The sequence below is a fragment of the Aptenodytes patagonicus genome, chromosome 1 (assembly GCF_965638725.1).
Source record: "Aptenodytes patagonicus chromosome 1, bAptPat1.pri.cur, whole genome shotgun sequence".
NCBI lineage: Eukaryota > Metazoa > Chordata > Aves > Sphenisciformes > Spheniscidae > Aptenodytes > Aptenodytes patagonicus.
In genome coordinates this window covers 143,622,577-143,647,717 of record NC_134949.1, presented here as the reverse complement: position 1 = coordinate 143,647,717, position 25,141 = coordinate 143,622,577, and the positions used below count along the sequence as shown (strand labels likewise).

The window sequence follows — 25,141 nt, the reverse complement described above, 5'->3', positions numbered from 1 at the left end:
CTTCCCGCCCAGCGGCGGTGACTCCCCCGCGGCGGGGCCAGCCTCCCGCCCGCGGCGCTCAGCCCGGCCGCACCTGCGGGCCGGCCTGCGGTGCGGGGAGGGGCGGCGGAGGGAGCCCTCCTGCGGGGGGGGCGCCGCCGTGGGACGGGGCTCCCGGAGCGCTGAGGGGAGGAGAGGTCGGCGCCGGGGCTGGGAGGGGGCTCCGTGCCCGGCTCGGACCGTGCCGGGCGGTCCCCAACACCCGCTCAGGGCCCGCCGGGCCAGTGCCCCGCGGAGGCGCTGACCCAAGCCCCCGACCGCCCGGGAGCGGCGGCGGCTCCGGCCGTCCCGTCCCGCATCCCCGGGGCAAAGCATCCGACCGAGCCGCGCCGGCGCGGTGTTAACGGGCCCCTCGCAGCACCTGGAGCCCGGCGGGCGGCCCCGGTCCTGCAAGGGAGGACCTAAAGGTTAAGGAGAGAGGAACAAATAAAACCAACTTTCTAATACATATTTTTATAATGCGTGATCTGGGAGGACTGGCTTACGATTCTTGAACACGTAGGCTTTGAAAAATGACACGCTATTTCACGGCCTATTCATTACTTTATGAATGTGTATTTACACAAACTGTAGAAGATGAAACAAATTCTGAAGGAAAACTGCATTCTGCCGCGTTATAATTAGTAGTGACTTCTGTGTGACTTGCCTAGGGAGACTATGGCATCTCCATCAATGGAAGTGTTTAAAAATACATAAACCTCCCTCAGTTAGGCATGACCTCAGCAGAGTGAGGCTAGGGACAGGGTAGATGATTTCCTGAGCCCTCTTCCATCTTTTTAATAATTTTTCAATGCTTTGAACAAATCTTTGTTAGCACAGTAACTCCCCCAGTTACTCTCAGTTGTTCTTTGAGGAAGTGGCCTTACTTTAGTGCTGCATGACGTATATGAAATTAATGAGTTTTACTGTTCCCGACCCACAATCTAGGCAAACGTTACCAGTGCACTGCATTATCTATAAACAAAGGTAACATAGTTCTTTCGGGGGAAAAGAAAAGTTATTTGGGAAAAAAATTGTAAAATAACTCAAAATACATGCTGGAAAGATAAATCGGTTGAGCCAAAGTTTTTATGTGCTCTGATGATGATGTATGGTACCCAACGAGCTTCCAGGTATGGATCTTCCATGGATCTTAATTCCTATTGCAGAGGAAATAATCTCTAGGAGTTCCCATGGACAGGGAGGTAATTTTCAATTAACTTGGCGTGAACAAAGAATACAATAGCCGTGTTTACCCATAAAGCCCATTTTTGTCTCGCGGGTGAACAATCTGTGCTACTCCCCTTCCTGGAAAACGAGGCAGGGTAGATATCTGAGCTGTTGCAGAGCAACATGTATTGGAAAGCAGCACCCAACAGAAAGAAACCTTCCATATCAAACATTTCAAATCATCAGGATCTCCAAGCAGGTCGGGGGGGGAAGTTTAAAAAAAAGGATCGGAGTGCCTGATTTTCCCTTCTGAAGTTCTGCTTGTTATTTATTTCAAGGAGATGGTTTCAACCCGAGAACTCCACATATATCATATGCTCTGATTCCAGACGTTTTTTCCTCTGCTCTGCAGGTATGGCATTTTGACCACAGAAAGCAACAGAACGCAGGCGAACAAGACTGGGGAGAGGCATATAGGATTTCTACCCTCGAGCTCTATAGCATCACCACCTTCTTTTTAGCCCTATCCTCTGACGACAGTCAATGCAAGAGGAAATGCTGAACATCAGAAAAGGATTAAAACATGGGGCGGCATGTTTCAATAAACATCCCAAAGTGAAAAGAATAGCACAGAGGTGACCAGAAACCCCCCACTGGAAGGTAGAGAGGACAAAGACTAGCAAAGGGAGAGATGCGAAACTTTGAGGAAACAGAGTAGTTCAGGAAAAGGGAGAAAACCATAAAGCCAGGAAGGCGAAGAACGCCCCAGAGGGAGAAGCCAGAGAGGGGAAGGACTAAAGGTGAAGTTTTGCAGGTTGAATTCATCTGACCTAGCAATTCATTGCCACCGTAGAGGAGAGTCCGGCTCCCGTAACCCCCTTCATCCCCCGCTCCCAGCCTCATGCTGCCACCGCCTCCCTTCCCTCTGCCTCGGTGCTTGTCACAAACCAATACAGCAAATGGAGTGCGCAGTTTTCTTCCTATTTAGCAGGCTGAATCAGCTCTCCGAGGGAGGAGATGAGTGCCAGAGCTGGCACAAAGGAAGGCGGGAGGTGGTCTAGTCGGGAGCAGGATACTAGGGGCAGAAGAGGAGGGTGCGTGGAAGTACCTTTCCAACAGTGACAGGTTCTTACATTGGTGTAGCCAAGATTAAAAATAAAGAATATGCAAGCAGGAAAATATAGTAGGACTTCTTATGATGACAAGGAAAGAGTTATGGGCAAAAACTTACGGTTTGGGGGGATGTCAACCCAGAAAAATGCAGGTTTACTAGAGGCGTTTTTTTTCTGTCCACACAATACGAAAAATAGGGAGAAAAGATTTTTTAAGTATTTTCATTTCTAAAACCTTAAAGGATTTGGTAAGTTGCAGCTATCAGAAATTTCATAGTACAGTTCAAGATTTTTGTGTACCTAGTAACAAAATTTAAAACTAATTGCTAATTACAGGAGGTGTTTTCAAAGGCCAGACCTTAAAACAAAAGCTTTCTGGATTTTGAAAGCAAGTTACTGTGGCTGTGACTAGAAAGCTTGCTTATACTATATTTATGGTGGCCAAGGAGTCTATCTAACTTCAAATCGCACAGGATTTGGAGCACACCCCTGGTCTGCGATGCACAGTAACCGACTGAGCTGTAATACTCAGTTGCTCGCACTCATCCGTCCCTCTTTTAAGCCACTTAGCAACTAGGATTAACATACGGATCTTTCACGGCAGTTCTGACTACCTCTTCCCCTTTCACATTCCTTCCTTATTCACATTCATTTATGATTCCTCCCTGGTGTTCCTTCCAAATTTCCTTCCTCCTTTATTTACCTCATAATGGGTACCCAAGGAATGCATGCGGCTCACTTTGGGAAGTGTAAACCTTCCAGGTCAGCTTCTCTTAACAGGTCATACAAACCATAACAGTTAATGTCCTGCATATTCACTCCAAGGCTACTCAGTCAAGAAAAAACAATATAAACCCCAAAATTTTCAGTAATTAATTTTAAATCATTTCTATTGTATGAGGTACTGCTTCCCTGCATTTTTTTTAATGCTTTCCATGATTCCCATTGTGGTTGTTCCTTACACTGCTTTAAGAGGCTGTACTGTATGTTTTACACCTGCAAATGTAGATTACAGTAAAGCCTTCGCTCCTTCTCTCCTATTTATCATTTGTTGTTGACAACAGCAAAAAGGAATGAGCAACATTTCAGCTAAAACTTAGCTGCTTCCAACACGGCAGCTGGGAAATGAATAGGTAATTGAATTTTACTGTGCTGATCATTAATGAAGCCAGGTTTTGTTTTTCCAATTACTCTGTGAACTGAGTGCTTTCTCAACACTAATTGCTATTAAACAAAGGAAACTAGCTATACAGTTGCAGACATCACACAATTATGAAATTGGGGAGAAGTGACTTCTCTACTTCTCTGCCACGACTCCTGGAACTAGTGACTCAAGCTGTCTGATGTCACATCAGATGAGGTAGGAAAAAGTTTCCAAATCCACCCTGTTATGGGAGGGAAGCCAGCTTGGTCCTTACGGCAGTAATGGATTTGTCTCACCTAAATGTAAACCTCTACAATCTCCATCTCAGCTTATCACCCTAGGCTCCCCTAGTCCACAGGGAGAAACCGACACATCTGGTGGACAATTTATGTCATTCCAAGTAGACATCTAAAATAGGTCACATAAATTGAAGTGCCTACTTCACTCCAGTGGGAGTCCATGACAATTAGTTCAGACGTCTGCCCTTCAGGCATCTGCAGTTAAGTGAGGGGAAGCCCACCTGGGAGCCGAGCTATGGGATCAGCCTTTAAAATCTCACTTTGACTTTCAGAAAAGTCCTTAATAGTCGCAGTGTCTTGATTCTTTTCATTCCGGAAAGCAGGGGCTACTGTACTTATCGGGTGAAAAAACAGTCGACATCTTCAGGTGAAAAAGCTTGAGGCAAGCATGAAGGTCTTGTTTTGTTTGACCTTTCTAATAGCACATGAATGCAGCTTCCACACAGAGCTAACTCCAAATCTGGAAAAGATTTGCCTCTGTGGCTGCTGAACCAGGGCCAAGAGTGATACTGGCAGCACACATCTTCCTCGGGGAATTAGCACTTTTCTTATTCTAGCCAAATGTTCATTCGGTCATTACAAGTTACAGTTTAAGTCTATTTCCCAAAAAGAAGAGAGAGAAAAGATGACAGACAAGAAAATAAAATCCTTAAAGCTCTATAAACAAAACCTAGAAACTAAGGAATCAGAATTTAGGGATAATACACTGCAAAAATCCTTTCTTCAGAAGCAACTTTTTTTTTTTTTTAAGTATTTATTTGCTACCTATCAAAATATGTTGATAGTTCCTCACCAATTTGTAACAGAACTGAGGGAAATCATAATGCCCGTGAAGAATGAAGTGCCGTCTCTCTCGTGGAGATTCTTTTTTACAACAGTGACATAAACCTCCTCAGACAAAAGAAATCCTATTTAGAAAGAACTTGATCGCTGTCATTTCCTAGATGTCTGAAACCCCTTTATATGAGATCTAATGCACTAGAAGAGCATGACACCGTTATAGCTCTCAAGGAGCATGGTTGCCCGAGCGTTGCTCATACTGGTGGAGAGAAGAAGTTAGCGCTTTATTCCTCGGGAGCAGATACAAAGCAGCCTGTGTTCCCCAGACACAACCACCCATCTTGTGCTTGCACCAGGTGGTGCAAAGCTGAGAGGAGCTGCACCCTGTGCCCACCCACATAACGCTCCCGCCTGTCCAACTCTGTGAAGCCCAAGAGGGCAAACCGGACTCCAGATTACTAACTCAAACCTGTAAACTGTGCTGTGCAGAGGGGCAGGAGGAGCAGTTTTTCCTAGGAATGGCATCAGTAAGCATCTAGAGGAGGACCCTCCCCTCCACTCTTCCCCATGCCCTCTGCCTGTGGTCAGCCGGAGCTGCTGGAGCTGCTGCTGCCTGATGGGGCACCACCTGGGAAGGAGCAGCAGCAACGCAAAAGTAGCCCCAGGGGAAGGTGAGACTCAGACAACATGCCCTGGGGCCAAACCCAGCTCTTCTGGTAAGCGCTCGGCATAAGAAACGGACAACTCATGGAGCAATCACAAGGGAAACCTTTTCCCTAATGAAAGTGTGCTAGCAAGCATCCAGGAGTGTGTTAGCACAGGTGTGTCACCAGAATTTCACTCAGATATTTAATTCCAGTTACCACATTCATAGTTTTTTCATCCAATAAATCACTACACTGTTTAATTTATAGGCCACTGTATATATACTGTATAATTTATAGGCCAATGATGTTCTGTACGTGATCGTGCACGTTACTGCACTACCAGTTATCAGCAGCTTGGCAAAGAAATTTAATCTACAAGGCCTGTACTTTAGAAGAAGGTTAAATTACCTTGCATCCCTTGTGTTTGCACATTGATCGCTTATCTATCTCCAGCATCAGTGAAAATTCACTAGAATATCTTTAAACTAAAACTCCAAACTACTAACTTGTAAATCAAAAATATGACCCTATCACATAGCATAAAACAGTTTTTCAACAAAAATGAGTATTTACCCTGTGGGTCACTAGAATTCATTCGGGTTTTAAAGCTGCAGAAGAAACTACCAGTTATCCTGCCATCTTTTTCTCTCCTCAAAGGCTGCAATTTAAATAAATGGGACCACTCACTGCTTCGTGTGAAGATAAATGACAGAGTTTCAGGCCGAATTTTTTTTTTTAATGTTTGGTTCTCCTTGCTGACAGAACAAGCTAAAAAGGCAGACAGGAGTAAGGGGAAAAAAATGAGGGGGGGGGGGGGGGGGGAAGGAAAAAAAAAAATGGAAGCAAACGTAACTTCCAGGTTTAGAGTTTCAAAACAGCTTAAGGGGCTTAAGCATACAAGCCAAAAATCTCAGTGAAGTCTCATCTCTGTAAATGATACACATCTGGGAAAACAATAATTCACTGGAAGATTTTTCTAGTTCCTGAAAGTGGGTAGATCTCCATGTATTTCCTTCCTTGTTTATCTCCTTGCAACTCACGTTCACTGTAAACTGCATTACTGGGCTGAGCTCTCACTAGCAATTATCCTTCTCCCTAAAATGTCTTCTGAGAACTGGAGAGGGAGAAAAGCACAATTTTCTTTCATTACATATGACTTTTACAGAAATTGTAGCTATATTAAAAAAAAATTCACTAACTTGAAACAAATGGGCTACAGATACATGACTTGCTCGCTCTGACTAGAAAGAGGAATGCTTATCAACAAGGGATAGAAGCATGGGCTTCTATCTAAATTTACCATCTGGGTATTTGACAAGAATTTAGGAGGGGGAAGGGCTCTTTCACAAACCTAAAGTTTATTCAAAAATGTTTCGTGGATAGTATAGGATTGTTAAAATCCATTTAGTGTGCAGAGTAATAACTACACAATAAAACCTCCCAAGAAGTAACATGACTACTGTACATTTTGATTTAATGTTGTAATTCGTAAACCAGTTTTGCAGTGTAAAAGTAATTATTTCAAGACTGGAACAAGACCAAGCCTCTTGTGACCAACAATAATAATATTCATAATGTTAACAAACCTCTTCAAATGAAGTCATTGTTTAATACGTTTCAGGCTATATGTGAAGTGGTTACAAACATCATGTTTTTGTAGTTGTCAATAATTTTGGGATCGTGTAAGCAGATGGACCTTGTGTTCTTCTGTTCTGGATTTCAACTGTAAATTAAGAGTCAGGGTATTATTATTCATAGTATTCACTGGAGCTGGTTGAAAAGCTAGTGTTCCAGTTGAGAAGGAACTTTGCTTTTCAAAATTTGACTTTCATCCGATTGAGTCTAAAGCCAACATTTTAAAACTTCTTGTGAACTGTAAATTCTTACACTTTTCTTGAGCCAGAAAAAGACAAATCATGAAGTAGTCTGCTTGGTTAGCAATGAGCCTGACAAAAATTCCCCTTTCCTCTGAGCCCTGGGGGAGCAAACTGCCCTCCGAGTGACAGTCCCTGGGAGGCATCCCAGTACGTCTCAGCTCCAGGGCAGGGAGCCTGGGAAGCCAGAAAGTCAGCCTGGGAGTTACTGTGGAATTAGGATTTGCCACAGTCCTGTCACGCCCTGAGGTCTTGGCACTGGCAAGCTGCAGGGCCGTGCCATCTCCGGCGGTGCCAAGCCCTGGCAGGCAGCCTGCCCTACGGCCGGGGAGCCGGCTGCAGAGAAGTTATGCCAGGCAGCCCGCATTAGAAACGGGAACCCAGAATTTTCAGGATCACTGGATCTTGCTTTGGATGACTGGATGGACTTAACCAAAGATATACATTCTGAGTCAGTCCCGGGCCTTGGGCTCTCGGGCAGCCCAGGAGGATTTTCTCAGTCGTAAACCCAGAGTCTCCGTGCAGCCTGCTTGTAACCCAGGGATAGTTTTCCTGGATTGATTAGAAGTGGATTCAAGGAGTTGCAAATGAAATATTCGAAGGCCAGCAAATTGGCTTTTTCCACTGCAGCAAATTTCTGCTCATTACTGTGATTAATGGCTTTTGAAACGTTTCTTCTTTTGTATTTATAAAATGGAATCACATGCAATAACCTCACACACTGAGTTCCTTATGAGGTATTTTAAACTTGTATATATGGCTGTCCACCAAGTTAACAGTGGGTATTTTTACAGTGTGCTCTAGCAATTTACATTCACGGTCTGTTTTTGCTCTGAAGAACAGGTATGGTTACAATTTCAGTGTATGGTTACAATTTCACTTTATGGAGTTCTGAGGGCTTCGAGCAGTAATGAGTTTTATTCGAGCATCATTTTCCCTGGCTATAAGTCCATCGTTGTTTCCACCTCAAGGCTGCAGAAGCATCAAAGCATATTTGTTTTCTAGTAAGAAGCTTCAATCACCTAATGATTCAGGCATAAAAGTTCCCTTGACCTGTCATGACAAGTGAGAGAGAATATGAGGGAACTGCCTTCAGCACTCAAAGGAGAGATGGGGAAATGCAGAATCTTAAACACTCCAGATGACTCTTACCCGAAGCCTGAAAACATTGTAAAGTAGGTAGGGAAAAAAACACCGCCAACAACCATGTCCAAGTGCTCCAGGTGGGATTTATCTTCAGATTCAGATAACTACCTGTCGGCATCTATGCATGAGTTAGGTGTCTTGGTCCCCATTATAGTCACTGAAGACCTACTCTATACAGACAATAGAGTCGAAAGAGTTTGGGACATGTCAGTCTAAAGCAGATACCATGTTTGATCTGCTGAACACACTTCCAGACCCAGCTGAGTAAGCTGACTGTGTGCCTACCTGTAGAAGCTGCCATTGCAGACACGTACATGTAGAGAGAGAGCCCTACAACAAGCTGTACTACCCAAAGGAAAGAATGACTATGTTCAATACCTTTTGTCCAGCTGGCTGGATAGCCTGTTTCAATGGTCACGTGTTCCCAAAACATAAACCAAAATGCACGCAGGTTGGAGCTTGGGAAAGGGATCTGCAAGGCCTGTCTTATATGTCCAGGCAAAACAGATTACTACCTTACCCAAGAGGATTCATGGACTAACTCGGTACTGAGCAGTGCACATTGCTGAAAACACAGCCCAGTAAACATACAGCAAAAAGTGTATTTATTGCACTTTTGTTCTCCCCTGCAGCAGTCGTGACAACAGTTGCACCAGACGTGACTGCTGTGCCGTAAAGATGGCATCTCATCTCACTCTCACAAATTAGTCCTCACGCCAGAAGAGCTGCGTTTAACTGAAGTGTTATAGCATGCTAGTGCTCACAACAGCTTCCCAGTTGCATTCAGTGAAAGGCTAAATCACCCAGCTCCCAGGCGTCTGGTGCTCCCTGTTACCTGGAAACTGGAGCCCTGAGTGCACGCGCTGTTGAGAAAATGATTTTAAAAAAGCAACGGGAACATGAAAGCACGATTCATGTAAGACATGCACCGCCGTCCAAGCAGTTTCTCTGCTTGCAGAGCTGTATTGTTTTAGGCTGCAGGATCCTTTACTGATGTAAGTATACTGAACCCCTCATAGCTTGGATGCAGTTACTCCAGTATATCACAAACTGGGGCTATTCCCTTTGCAGGGGTGGGAGGAAGGTGAAAGCAGGGCACAGCCCATGGCCTCCCAGCTCCAGGGATCCAGAGATGGTATAGCTGCAGCACTGAGCAATGACATTTATGCTAATGTGGGAGGGGAAGATCCCCCTGGGCAAAATAGCTTGGGAAAGGCTGGGTTGTATAAAAATGCTGGCCTATTCTCAGGCAATTGTTTTGGAAAAAGGTAAGCTATGAATTGAAAGTACTACAGCTATTCCTGAAGAATCCCCCACAAGCCTGCTCTCCTTCTGCAATAAGGACGCTCAGTTCCTTTGTAGTTAAATTCTTCTCAAGTGACTTGTATTGCTGTAACTGTCCTGGTAAGACTCACAAAAATGTACATACAGAAAAGGCCTTGGAAAGATCCACCACAGTTTTACTCCAGCTTGATAATACCAGTGATTTCAATGGAGCCAGCATAGGGGAAAGCGGGAATAATGCACCAGTGAAGCAGAGCCGTGCTCTTTTTTCCCCCTTTTTGTCCTTCTCCCTTGACTGAAAAGTTGAGGGGAAATCTTGGAAGTGGTCCTGTACGCGATTTGTGCTCCTAAGCAGAGCCAGAATGCTGCGAGCCAAGCGCCGGGCTGAATCTCCAAACTTCTACTGTTTATATTGAAGCTTATATTCACTGGCTGCAGGAGTTTGAGACCACTTCTCCCCACACAACAGCTGGGAGGTATCAAAGCCCTTGCGAGCTATCCACCCATTCACCTCCAATTAGACCAAGCATCCACAAGATGCTGAGAACACCAGAGAGTGTTAAGGAAAAGGAATTCATCCGCATGGGACAAAGAATTTAAACTGTTTACAACTTTCGGTTCTCTAATGTTTATTACTCCCCCCCTATAAAATCTGCCTCCATCTGCGGTACCTTGTAGCGACAGAGTTAATGAAAACCCAAGCCGCATTCCAAGGATGGCAATACAGAATGAGAGCGACCTCAGCATTGTTTTGTTAAGATCTCAAATTGCCAATACGGCAAAATGAAGTAATGCGCTCTGTCAACATGTAGTATGCTCTATAAATGGGATCGCCTGTTCATCTGTTAGTAAAACATACAGAAAAGCGCTATTTGATCGGCCTTAGAGCAGCTGACTGCTTGCTTTAACTTCTTCTTTAAGATTTATTTGAAGCATGAAACTGCTGAAAGTCGCCAGTGAGAAAAAAAGACAAAAAGATACAAAAAAAAAAAATATATTTACCAATAGCCCTCACTTTATGTGTCTGGTCTTGTGTTAGCATTTCTTTATCGGTAGAACTAAAACAAAAGTTAGCTAAAGCACTGAATGCTGAAAATTTATTTCCATGGACTTCAGTATTAATTTATAAAACTGTTATATCTTTTTACAAACAAAAGATGACTTTATTAGTTAACTTAGAAACCTCAGACAAGTTTCATAAATTTATAGACAGCTTCCAGATTGAATTTTGCTGATCCAGGCTTCTTAGGTGGAGTTTATGGAGCCAGACTTGTCATATGAGCTATTTCTATAAGCCTCAGGTAAATATACACAGGGTTCGTGTTGTTAGAGAAAGTGTTTTTTTCTCTTCTAAAAAATTTAAGTTAATCTTAAGCAAAAACAAAAGTTCATTCAGTACATTTTGTATTTGTTATTTTTGATCCATTTTGGGAAGCATTTTCCTTCCACAGATCTACACTGCCCCTGCTTCTCTCAAACTCACTTTAACTCTTTCGTTTCTTTTACCGCTCTGCTTCACAGCCTGCTGCTCTGGTCTCTGAGCTAGAAACAGCTAGATGGCATAGCTGGAGAAAGGGAAATGGGTTTCAAGTATTTCCTTCTCCTTCTTCCCAGCCAGCAGTGCTCATGCCTTCCCTTTCCTACATGTCTACTTTAACTCAAGTCTCATAGAAAGTTGGACCTGTATTGCAAAATCAATTTGAAGTGTAAGTTTTTACTCATGTAGCTGAAGTCCTGATGTGGATGCAATTACAGGGATCAAATGGATATGTTTTATTTCCTTTTCCATTCAAAATTGCTATGGCCATCTATAACAGCTTTATAAGAATATCTGTCTGTAGTAACAGGGTTCCCCAATTTTCAGTGTACATAAAGCTGTAATTTGTAAACTCGATAGACCAAGCGATATCTCTTTTTTAAGATCTCGGTTTAATGATGATCTTTCAATGAAATGTCACGTGAAAGTTTACTCATAAAACCCAGACTGAAGTACTCAAAGACAGATATCAAAGTCAGGAATAAAAGGATCTGTAGCTTCCCCTTTAGGTATGCATGTGCCTGGCAGCGAGATGGGAAAATGTCCCTCCCCCTGGTTTCATCTTAACATCTCTCTATCCACCACGGGTACTAAGCTGAAATTTGCAAAGCAATTCAGGTTTTTTTCCACTAAATTATGATATAGTATACTCACTATAGGTGAAGGTTTGTAATTAAATTTGCTAAATCTTTCTGTGACAGAGAATGTAAGAAAAGGCAGTGTTAGCAAATAAAGAATGAAGAAATGGATATGGCAATACCACAGCGATGACCCAACTTCTTGATCATTTGCTAGAAACAGACACCTTCAGGTGACCAAGAGCCTTCATGTGACCAATGCCCAACTCGAGGGCCTTTCGGAGCAGGCTCCAATGCCTGTTGGAGCAGCTCTCAGAGATGAAGACACAATGGCCAGGAGCTCCCACTGCTCCTCTCTGGGACAGCACTAAATCACACTCACAGCTGGGGACCCAGCTGACCCAGCAATGTTGCCTGAGCAATCCCTGTTGGCTTACTCTACTCACAGCCAAGGATGCGGATCAGCCCCTGTGCCAGCACAGCTTTGCTGCTGGCCTTATGATGAAATTACGGCACTTGAACTGTCCCACGAGGACTGGAGACTGGCTACAAGCCCACAAGAGACTCCAAAGAAAAGGAGAGCAATGTTCACGTGAGGAGAGACCCAGGCAGGTTGTCTGAGATGGAAAAGATAGGTTTTCACTTTTTGTTGGTACTTCTGAGAAGGCAGGCAGCAGTATTTTGCTGCTGATGGTGCCCAGGCCTGGTGTTGTTCTACAGATGAACACTCCAACAATGGACACGAAACAACAAAGTCATGGCTAAAAACCACCTGTGACACACTCTTCTGCTCCCTCAGGCTCCCAGCCGTACCAGCACAAGAAATTCTCTTGTGATCCTGGGTGCTGTCCCAACATCACTGTCCCAACAGAAATTACTGATCCCACGGGTCCACAAAGAGAAAAATTTTTATGCTGCTCCTTATTTCATTTTAAGCAAAAGCATCTTGGCTTGTTTGAGTGGTTTACACCGATAGTCAGAGAAGAATTGACTGATTTCTTGCTTGAACCATAAGCAGCCAGCTTTCACACATCCTGGTCTGTTGGTACCTCTGGGACCTACCAGCACAGTACAGTGATGAACAGACGGTTGCAGTGACCTGTTCCATCAGCCTAGAGGGATCAAGAAGACGATGCCTGTATATGTCTGTCTGCCATCTGGATTATTCTGATAAATGGGATGATATTTAGACTGCTGCAGTTACCCTACTGAATTGTGAATGAATGCTCTCGGTATTGTGTTACCTTAATTCAAAACCATTGTGAAACATGCAAAGTGCAATACAAATCTCCCTCTGACTCTTTATTTAATCACAGGCTGCTGACAATGGCTGTGATTCAAGGTAGCAGCTAACTACTCGCATAGCTTTGAGTATATTTGTAGTCCAAAGACTGTTCGTACTTTTAAAGCTCTGTACATGCTTAAATGTTTGTCTAAATCTAAGTCTAACTTGATTTTTTTCCCTGTGATTCTTTACAAAGCCTTAGGGCAGCGTGGTGAATCCCACAGTGACCCCTGGAAATGATAAGTACGGGATTCTTCCTGCCCTCTTGTGGAAAACTGCTCCTGAACCAAAAGCAGAGAAAGCTATGCACCTCTGGGTGCAATATCTGCTATATCTATCAAAGCTCTATCTGCTACCTCCACGATGACCTCAGGTCCAACTAAGGGTCTCAGATGGAGAAGCCATCTCTCAGGCATATTATTTCAACTGGACAGAAAGTCATGGCAGAACTTCACACAGGAAAACCTTCCATATTGCCCCCTCTGTCCCTCTCTCATGACCTTTTATCAGTTCCTCTGGATTCACCTCCGAAATACCATCCAACGAGCAGAGTGTTTCACTTTGCACAGTGAAGTGTGTAATCCCCCCACAGGTGCAGCACAACAAACGCAGCAGGAGGTACCAGAGCACGAACCGTGGTGCCCGCTTAACGCAGGCTAAGAATGCGGCAGTTCTGCTGCTCGAGGGCTGTCATGACACACAGACCTACGCTCTACCATTTTCGGTGGGAATCCAACCAAAACAAATGCAGGGCGACACTCGGCAGAAGGGAGGAGAGCGCTCTGTGTCTGCAGCAAACAAACAACTGGAGCCACCGATGTCCCTCAGCCGCAGCCGGACCATAGCATTCCTCTGGAGCTCATGTGTTACTCGGAGCCTTTTCTATTTATTTTCTTAACAAAGCTTTGTGGACTTTGTAAGTGGGGCAAGGGAGACTCAGATGTTCCCCTCGCTCAGTTTTAAAAAATCAGACTAAATTTTGTAAATAGATATAAGAAATAAATCTCTATTAGAACCTGCCAATCCTTTAAGGTCTGAGCTTCGTGGCATTTTTAGCTGACTCAGGATCTTTTCATGTTTTAATTGTCACGTTTATTTTCAGTTGAATATTATTAAATGAGCAATACCACTATGGCAAAATTGGTATTATTGTAATTAAATAATATGAGATATATACAAAGGAAAATAAATTAAGTGAATCAATGTTCTTTTGATTTAAATTCAGCAGTTAAATCCAAAAACCTACGTGAACTTCGCAGTGTCTGTCGCTTCGTCTGCAAGTAAATTCTTCTTCCCTACAGCACTGGAACATAAAGGCACTGCCAATATGCAGATAAGCACTGTGCATTATACAAAACAGCAGTCTGTTAATGCCTCGTGTTGTAATGGAAAATCTTGATTTAAGATCTGAAGAGCAATAATAGAGAGGAGGAAAACTTGTAGCGACCATTTGTAGTATAGTCGGTGGGACTTTTTTTCCAAGCGAGGTCAGGGAAACAGATTGGAGAACTACATTTACAAGGCTCCTCCTACTCAAGCACAAGAGGAACAAGCCCATCGTTCTCCCTGCAGTTAATAAACTGTGTTCTGTTCAAACTTAGGTGGCTGTTGTGCCCATGTCACTGAGGGTGGAATTTGTCTTAATGGACTACAAAAAACCAAACAAGTTTCTCAGTTAATGAGAAAACCCTGAAAAGCTGTGGTATCTATATGGCAAGTTAGACAAACAGTATATGCTGCTCTACACTTGTCAAACGGTCCTGCCACTGAGACCCTGCGCAGACTCACGATGGGCTTAACCCATCCGGCGGTGGGCTGCCACCAGAGGAGTGGTCCTGCATCCCTCTGCTCTCCTCATGTCCGTCCGCATGCTCCTGGTTTAGTGGCTGTGTGGAAAGGCTGCTACTCTGAAGGAAAATTATTAGTCTTCCGGTGGATTAATTTTCTGTCAGATCAACTCCCCCTGAGATCGCTCAACTGCTGTACCTGGTGCAGGGGAAGCGGGAGGAATGGATGGTTACGGGTTGCCTTTCAAAAGTGGCCTGCAATTAAACTGGAGTAATTAAACATTTTGTGCAACTGTACATTCGCTCTCCTAAAACCCTGCATATTCAGGGCTTATCACTCCTAAAAGAGGTTACATTACCTGTTGTTTTCCCTTTCTACAAAAGGACAGGCCCTATCCGTGTTAGGAAGTATTTTTCTGTGCCGTACGTAACTCCATCGTGGAATTCACTGTCACGACTGTGAGAGCCAGGAGCGAAAATGGGTTCAAAAACCAAATAGACAAGTTCCCAGCAATCGGTGGCTACTGAACAAAATCTGTCAGATTATTGTCTAGTTCAAGAAGACCCTAAATCACTAACCATCAGGAATGGGAAAACATTCCTTATATCTTATACTTACTTCTTAATTTTTCTACTGTCTTCTACACTTTCTTTAATCATCATTCCTGCCTACCGTAGAAAACAGCATTATGGTGTTAGGGATCTTCTTCATCTCAGCCAGTATGCCAGTTCTTATACTGATGGACCTACATCTCACAGGAGTCTGACACCTCATCTGTAATCAATGAGTCCCTTAGAGGAAAACGCAGTGCTGTCACTAGCATTCTCGCCATGCCACTAGCAAAGGTCTACAAACGCTGAACTCCTCTATAAAGAGTTTCTCGCAAAATAAAGCCTGAAAAGGGGAGGAAAAAAGAGATCCATGAAGCTGAATGTCCTCAAAAAGAAATATAGAGCAGGAAAAATACAATGGCTGCAAAGACAGTTGCTTTTGGACCAAAGAGAAAAAATGAAATCAGTAAAGATGACATTTTTTTACTCAATAAATAGGAATAAATATTAAAAAGAAATACTAATTTTTAAATGAATGCATTTTAGATTTGAGATTGGATTTAAACTTCACCTGATCTATCAGCTTAAGCTTTTGCATGAAGATTCAGATTTAGATGGATCAAGTTTCTCTGCAGAAGAGGCCTTTAGGTCTCACTAAGCCGGAAGGAATGTAGTCACAGGTTTCAGTACTGCTGATCACCTGAGCCCCCACTCCTCAGGATATTAACCTGCCTTTCACTCTAGAAACTAGGATGCCATAAAAACAGATCTGCAAATGAAAGCAGCTGCTCAAGAGTCTTCTTGAAGAAGGATGCTTTCCTGAACTTGGGGCCAGAGGATTGGTGTGGACTTGGCTCAGAAATACCTGCGTTAACGCATGAACATGAAACACAGTCCTTTGATGTACAGACTCCCATGAGAGAGCAAGACCTTCTGCAGGATGGCTCTTCTGACTTTCATTTGAATTTACTGGTGATGGGGAAAAGTAAAGCTGAGCGGAGCATTGTTTGATAGACACTCCCACCCATCAGAAACATCACCTGCTGCCTGCGAATCCCACCTGAGCCCCGAATCCCACCTGAGCCCCGTGCACAGCCGGGCACCCTCCTGCCTCCCTGAGACATGGCCGCAGGGCAGGCGGCCCCTGCACCTTCCCTGGAGCAAGCTCCACGCCGGGGAACGACAGCAGGCAAATTAGGAGCAGCAAAGCTTTTACAGGCGTGTTACAGAGCTGGTCACAGAAGACACGAGGGGGGCAGGAGGAGAAGAAAGGATAGAGTCTGCAGACAGCTTTGGCACCCACAACCCATGGAGCACACTTACCGACCGGGAAGGAGAAAGGCAGTGCTATATTTAGCAAAAAAGGCAGATAGGCTCTCTTGAGAAATGCTCACTGCTTTGAAAGGTTAACACAAAGCAACAGCCTCATCCGTGCCCTTCCGCGGAGGCCACTGGCGGTCCCCGCATTCCCCCGCTGTCACCACCCTCTCCGCTCCCTCGCCTGCCAAGTGCTCGGGCTTGTCACAGAAGCCTCCGCTCGCTCTCCCGGAGAGCCCCGCTCATTTACTGCTGCTCTGACATGCAACACCCATGCACGTCTTGGCCACTGCCATTTATGAGCACGGACTAGGAAGGAAAGCTAATTGTTTGGTAATTTTATAATTGACCAGTAAATTTAGATTATTCAGGTTCATTCTCCAGAAGCAAAGGGCATTTCCTTAACCCATCACACTGCACAGTTTGCAAGTCAGATAATTGTGCAGTCTGCTGAAGACGCAGACCTGAACTCAAGCCTGCCTGTTTCTCTTTAAAGCTATTTTTGCTCTGTCTAAACGCTAAGGATTCAGAAAAGCTGTACGACGCGCACCACAGCTTTACTTCTCGTTTTCCACTGACACATTTTCCTCCACCCTTCCCAGGAGCCCATGGCAGTGAGGCGAAGGGAAGGCAGAAAACTGCAGAAGTTTCCCTTTTCTGCAGGGAAAACAGTTTTGAAGAGCCATAGGGGATGGAGACTGCTCTCCCTCCACACTTTTTGTGGCTGCAAGGAAGAAAGGCGCTTTCCAGAGGAGAACGCAGCCACCCCGTGGGGACAAGGGCTCCTGCTTGTTCTCTTCCCTCTTGCTGCCACGGCTGGGGAGGCTTTAACGTCGCTGTTTGGCCCCGGGCGTCCCCGCAACGGGGGACGATTGAAGCTCGGAGGGTGAGGTGTTCTGCCGTCTTGGATGCCCGATTTCCTCACAGACCTGTACGGCTGTGATCTTCACCTCACCAAGGCTTAGCACCATCACACAGACACATCTTGCTCATCCAAGCAAAGCAAGGCAGGGAGCTGGTTGGAAAAACCTGTACCTTCACACAAAATTTTGCTTCTGTTCCTGCCCCTAACGTAAATTATCAGTAGAAAATCTCAACATTTAGTAATTTGTTTTTAATTTAAGGGAATCTCCTGACAAAAAGGTTTTTTTTTAGTATGGCAAGCACTTTTTGAGATAATATTGTGTTTCAATGAAGCCCAGTTTTTCCATAGAAAATAAAGTTTCCTTAGACCCACTCTAAGAGCTAAGTTCGTTTTGAGCACACCAATCTCCATGGGTGATGCAAATCCTTCCTTTTTTCTGATCGGTCTCACATATTTTCCCTAATACGTAGTTTGAGTCACCCTTTTTCTGTTGGCTTATTTCTTTGGTCACCTGCAGTAACTCTTTTCTTTCTGTTACTACTTTTAAAAATACCAACATTACGTTTTAAAAAAAAATTAAAGCATTCCTGGCTCTCCTCTTACACTGTGTATTTCCAGCTCTACCTGCTTTCTCATGAAAGCTGGCCTTAAGCCTAAAGCTGTTTTTCCTAAGTTTTTGGGCTATCCCCGTCCTTTGTTCACTGAAGAGGCTTTTTATTTGTTCTCTGTTCTTCCATGGAGTATTCCCGGTGTTGCCTATGTTATGCAGAGAGAAATGATCACTCTGAGGACTTAAAAGGAGGACAAAGGATAAATATAACTCAGAACCATTACCATGACCTGTAATAATCCAAATACATGTCCAGGGCGTGCACGCACACACGCACACGCAGAGAAACCCACACTGTATACAACTTGAAACTAAAACATGCAATTACTTTAACGCACGTTATCTGTAAACTGCACTTCATGATTCTGCAAGCTTTATGTAAAAGTCTGAGGAGAATATAAAACGAAGCCCCTATAGCGAAGAACTGGAGGTAATCCTGGATCAAATGTAGCAGAAACATTAGGAACCTTGCCCAGAACAGTCTTTGCCTTTTTGCAAATTACACTGTGGTGTGTTTAATTTGTTATCTATTAATGCCCAGATCTTCCTTCCCCGCTGTTACTATATAACCTTTTTTTCTCTGGGTTTTGATATAAAAGTTTGGCTTGGGATTTTTTCCCTCTCATTGACACAACTTTATGACGTTGGATTTCCTCTTGGAAGTCGCAGGTTTTGCTAGAACTCTCCACGGCCTTTGGCAGTTTCAGTGTTCCAAAACTGTAACCTTCCACAACTTGCGATAACCATCTAGTTTAAAATTCCAGATCATTCATGAAAGCAAAATACAAACAAAATTAAATACAGATTTACCCTTGACACAAAGGTATTTACATAAATGTCTTCATTAATTCCTAAACTCAGTTTCAATTTGATATCAGCCCTGAATTTCACATCAACTACCTTACTAAAAAGCTTATGATTGCTTCAAAAATATACAAGCTTTGCAGAGTTTGCTCTCTTTTCTAAAAATCCGTGTTCCCCACAGTCTATCAACCTGTTACCATCTGACTGTTTACAGAATAATCTCTTCATCTGCATTTTGCTATTCTAGATATTGAAGTGAGACAAACTGGCCAGCAGCTCCCTGGGTTGTTTACTTAACCATTTACGAAGAGGAGATCTCAGCAGAAATACATGCCGGTATTGCCCCTTATCATATCATCTGAATGGCTCTGCTTCTCCCTTCAGGACGCTCCAGTCCAAATCTCCAGGTCTAGCTTATTCTGAAGCGTTTTGCTTATCTGGACACTCAGGAGTTTGTTATTATGAGTAATGAACAATACACTGCTTTTCCTCATTAGAGCCCTGCGCAAACATTGGCTTGGTGTGAGCTCTGGGGGCCGGGAGCAGGGAATGGTTCCAGCTGGGTGTCTCTCAGCACCAGCACTGGAAACCACCAGTGTCCAGGGACACTGCTTGTCCCACCAAGCCCCAGCTCATTCTCTGGGGAGCATGGGCCAGCGCCCCAGCCCCACTAGCCTTTTCTGAGGAACCGTGCAACGGGAGGAGGATTCTTTGCTGAACAAAAAGCTGTTTTCAAGTCACATTTGGCCACCTAGTAATTACTCCGCTATGCATATCGCATTGTAAAACGCGTTCAGCAATTCATAAGCCTAGTGGGCCAGTGGCAATACCAGGGTTAAGGTCTTCTTGATGCCAAAGAACTGGCTCCCAGCTGTATCAAAGGCAAACCCCACTTCTACACCAGTTTACACCACCCTAAGCGCAGTGCCAGGGGCAGGAACTTGTTCATCCAGCGCTGCTGCCAAACCACTCGTGCTGTGGAACCGCAGTCCAAAACATACAACGTTTAATCACAAAACTTGCTTAGGCAGCTGCTGAAAAGGAGAGACAAGTTGCTTACACATGCATAGTCCTGAATGACCTATCTTATGCGGACTTCAAGATGCTTCATAAAGATCATCTAAAACCAAACATTATTTAAACCATCTAAAAAGAAACCACATCTCCAAGAGTCAGAGCTCCAGTTCACATGCACCACGGCGATGAAGTGGGTACTGACATCCACCATCCATTTGCTGCTCAGACGCAGGGTACAGCGCCTGCAGCCACGAAAGCTGAACAACATCTAGAGCAACTTCTGGACCACCCCAGTTTCTGCCCCATACTTCAAAGTAAATTGAAATTGCACCACCATACGCTCTCAGGCAGGGCATTATGGTAACTCACTCCTGTTTCAGTTCACCAAATGCAGGTAAAAACATGAGTACGCCGTGTTAAGGGGCTTTCTGAATGCACGTTCATTTTAGGACAGCAGTGTTGTAGCCTCTAGAGGGAACACGGTTTTGAAGCTGAGAGCACAAGACATCACTTCTGATTGCCTGGAAGCCTCTATCCTGAATCACAGCTCTCCTGTGGACGACACAGTACTGCCAACAGCTCACTCCCCTGCTTGCGCACGTTTCTTTTCCTGTGCTTATTATCACTGTGCTATTACTGCTTTTCCCTTATGTTTTAACAAAAATCATAACCTTATTTAGCATTTTTCTACTGTATTCTTCTAGTTACTATGTTGTTTTTAAAGTTTCATTTGACTCTTTTTTTCTTCCCCAAAATATTGTCATAGCCTAGAGAAAGAGTCTGATGTCAAGATGGGCCTAGCTTTGAACCCAGGGTGGAGAAACTTTTGATATGCTTCCAGACCATCTAATTCTCTAGTCAGGTCTCTCGAGTAGCCGAAAAAAACAACTTTTCCAGGCCCCGCACGCCTGTGAGATGTAGGAGAGTAAAGCACCCAGTCTTTCAGAGAGGTAAGGTGCTGATTACACAACTTTCAGCACATCCTGAAAGCTGATTCCAAAAACTAATATTGCTTTTGGCGTCACGCAGAGTTCTTCACATAGCCTTCTGAGGCGAAAGCAAGCACAGGAAAGTGAGGGGTTTTAATATAACTTGCAAAGAAGAGAAGTATGGAGTTGAGAAATGAGACCAAACAACCCAAGATCCAGCTCAGATTTAGCCAAACGTCGGCCACATCATTCACGAAATTTTGTTTCTGTCCTCTCCATTCAATGTGGTCATGCATCAGAGGTCGCTCTGCAAAACCGTATTAAACTGAAATTTTTACACTCTCTCCTCTAGCTAGTACCGATGGAGAAGGATGGATGTGCAACTGCTGTACTTGGAGACAAAAAATTACTCGGATGCAAAAAGCTCAGAGGTGTCTAAACTGCTCCTCAGACAAAACTTCTTGCCAAACTGATGCCATGGTTCTAGGCACATACAGGAGGTAGGAAGACAGCCTGTCTTTCTGCAGTGTGAATAACTGAGACTGTAATTTGTATAGCTGATCAAAAATGACCAAAACTTCAGTGCACGTCTTGGAACGATTCTGTTGTTAAAATAAAAGTTGTTGGTTAGACACCAAAGCATGCTGAACAAACAAAACCTTTTTATTACAAAAGCACATAATTTCCATATATATATATATATATATATCTCCATAGATAGAGAGATATATATGTGGAAAAGGAGACAGGGTAATACAAATTTCCCCTCTAAGCCAGAAGCAAAGTTTTCTTTATTGGCATTTCTTTCCCTGCCAGACTACCTTTAGAAATCACTCTGGTTTTCCTTAAAATATAATATAGTAAAAGAACTTTTCTCTTCACGCTTTTCGTATTCAAGCTATCCCAAAACAATTTACCAAGCAGGCCGACACAGCAGTGGCCGTATACCAAGACACAGCCTCCTGAACGCTGATTTTGTTTGACGTAAGAGGGACCTTGCGCCCAGACCGGGTGGGAGATGTCTGTGCGGCTGCTGGTCCCCCCAAGGCCAGCGCCCATGCGTGGTGCTTCCCTGCAGCCCGCTCCCACCTCTCCCCAGTCCTTACAGGGCAGCTTACCCTGCTTAGCGCCTCCTCCTCCCCTCTTGCAATGGAGAACGACTGTAAATCGGGATCACTTCACCAACGCTGCCTGGAAGCCAGAGAGACCTGAAAACGCATGGAGCCACCGGCCTCCCTGAACTCCTTGCACCGGTGATACCCCCAGAGCAGCGCAATTCCTTTAGCATTGCTGTGATAACAGAGAGTCCTAGGTGTGAGCGGAGACCTCTCTCTGCCAGGTGCTGCACAAACAGCATAAATTCATAGTTTACTGAAAAAGCAACCAGAACCTGAAATGGACACTCCCTTCCTCCAGAGCAAAGGAAGGGAAAGGAAGTAAGTGAGAAGATAGATAAATAGAAGTCAGCAGAGGAATTGGTGTCTAGCCTAGAAAGTATTTCAGAAAAAGGGTGAACCTCTAAAAATGATAGCTTGAGAAAGAAGCACAGTTGCCAGGAATCAGAGGCTGTATTCCCATCAGGTTTAAGATGTTTTAACAAAATGCAATTCATTTCTTCTGTCCTGAAAGAACATTTAAGCATTGTTTTAAACAGTGGGAATTTTTCTCAACCTTCAACTCATGCCTGTTTTCACCCTTGGCTTTGGAGAAACAGGCTCTATCCTTGGAGGAAAAAAAAGAAACGGGCTCAAAAAAAAAAAAAAAAAAGCCACCAGTTTCATTTCCAAGGGGAAAGAGGATTTGTGATTGCAAGCAGGTCCTCTGGTTCAGCACTAAGCCTTTGCACCTAGAGACCACACACTATTTTCCCCAATGGAGTATCTGGTGGAATACAGAGGTGGACATCATCAAAGGCAGCCCATTGGCAACACACCACTGGGAACATTTAATCACACTGCTGGTTTCCTGCATGTTCATCTCTATCAGGTATTTAAGCTAATATGGAGAGGACAGAGACCATATTCTTATGCTAAGCCTGTGAGGAGGACAGTAACCACAGGAGAGGCCAGACAGAAGTCTGGCTCTTGACCAGGAAGATTCACCAGATGGTTTCTCAAGTCTGCATTTCTTCAACAACTAGACACCCAGGAAAGTAAGGAACACCATGGACTTCTCTTTTGATACCCGTTACTTTTAAGATGAAGAAAGATGATGTTGAAAAATGGGTTTTCAAAAATGGAACAGAGTAAATCCAAGGAGAAGGACCAAATTGTGATACCTAGTGAGCAGCTATCAGTCAGCAGTAGCAACAGATTACAAAGTTTATTTTACTTGGTTTTGCTGCATACTTTGGCATCTGAGCCATGTATTGGCTGGGATATTTTTTTTCCAGGCCTTTTTCTGAGCATGTTGCTCCCAAGATGGTGTTCCTTAACAACCCAAGCCACTCATCCAGAGGCCTTTTCTGGCAGAAATGCCTTCAGAAGCATACGAGTCTGGAAAGCAAATTTGCTTATAATGATTCAGTGTGCTTGTCTGGGACGTCGAGGAGCTGGGGAACCCCTGTGCCTTTGATGTCCACAACACATGGTCAAATGGAATGGGTCTGCTCTAGAAGTACCATCCCAAAGCCAGTGCAGGTGGGAAAAGCGCAAGCCTCGTAGGAAGCACAAGGACTGCTGACTTTTGATACTTCTGTCGCTTAGATTTTTCCAGAAATCTCTCCCAAAAACAACCCCTTTTCCTTCTTTGTGTAAAACAGGGCTTGGCGCTAACAAATCCAACATAAACCAAAGGGTTTGATTAGTTTGATGTCCTCTTGTTGCCAAAGCAATATCAGACAGAAACTACCTGCTTTTTTCCTGAAGGAAAGCAAGTTCCAGAAAAGTTATACAGCACAAACTTAAGAAAAACATTACATTATCATGCAACTGATCGCAGTTTCTTACCACATTAGGTATTCAAGCTGTTCCGACCTGACTCTCACAGTAACACTTGTAAACCGTATTAATCATCATTTTAGAATACGTTTATCTATGGATGGCAACCAATTGATTACTCAAGAGTTCAGTAAGCTAAAAAAAAAAACTTTTTCCCCAAGAGACAAATAGCTGGTGTCCAAAATATGTCATTAAAATACACATCCAAGCATTAAAAAATACGTTTAATAAAAAGTACTTTCCCAAGCCAGTAACTCTTAGGACCTAAAGCATGTATTTTTGTAAGGATGTATTTGCTAATATAAGCATTTTTATTGCAGATGTGTTTTTATTTTTATTCACTGGTGCTGTAGTTTGCACGAGAATCCATAAATCTCGCATGCTGTGTTTCTTATATCCCAAAAATTCAGTATTGTATTCTTGAGGCTCATGTTAAGTACATCAATGATGTGCTCAGCAGCACAGAGCATATTTTTGAATCCACTGCCTATTTGTGGATGCCCTTTTGCACCTGTGGTCATAAGGCAGTGCCACTGAAAGCCTTCAGGAGATTTACACCAGCACAATTAGATGGGTGTCTAGACCGCATCAAAACACAGGTCAAAAAGAGAGGTTCGCAGGGATGCAAACTAATTTCTCATTTGCCTCATGTGCACGGACTGTGTTTGTGTATCGGCCTGTCAGCAGCGCTCAGGTGACCTTCAGCATCAACTGGACGCCACCTGATGAGGTGGTGCTTGTGAGTTCCAGTTAATTCTGCCCCGCAGTTTGAACCTCTTCTCGCTTATGTGTCAGTATCAGCAAGAGAAGCAATAATGAGGGTGGAGAGAAGAGAGCTCTGCAGCGCTGTCTTACATTTGGGGCATCTCCCAGCGCTTAAGGAGGGTCCCTAGCTGAGATTTCCAGAGGGACGTCAGTCTGAAGCAAACAGGTTGTGGCTCTGAGAGTTAGTGCTGCTACCAGCCTGTGCTTGTTTTCCTCACTGCCACAGCCTGAGAAGAACAAGGTGAGTGACTCAGCTCCCTCCCCACGTGTGTGATGGCATTTCCACCGACCCTGCAAGATCACAGCTTTGTGACAGCAGCAGATCACTGCTCAGGGAATCTCTGCCATCATGAAATCAGGCCTCTTCACAAAGACTTTCAACTCCCGGGACATTTCCACAATGAATATAATTAGCCCCATTTTAAAGATGGCAGCTGAAGCAGGGAACAACTTGCAAGAGATCACACACACGGATCGGTCTTCTGTGGCAGATCCACTCAGTGCCAGGCAAGTACTTAAAACACAAGACTCTAAAGAATTTCAAACTGAATTTCCACCATCTCCTGTATTGGAAGCCATGCTGAAAAGTCCTATTAAAATTAAATTCAGCCCAAAGTCTTGTGGTTAAAATAAATTTTAAATGGATCCTTTAAAAAAATACATGAGCAAATAACAAGATCTT

At 43.9% G+C, this 25,141-nt stretch overlaps 1 protein-coding gene across 2 annotated transcripts in view; it reads right to left on the bottom strand.

The window, feature by feature from the left end:
• The window catches only part of ARHGAP6 (Rho GTPase activating protein 6), a 339,778-nt gene that overhangs the window by 167,754 nt on the left and 146,883 nt on the right, over window positions 1–25,141 (bottom strand). The gene's annotated exons all lie outside the window — the stretch shown is intronic.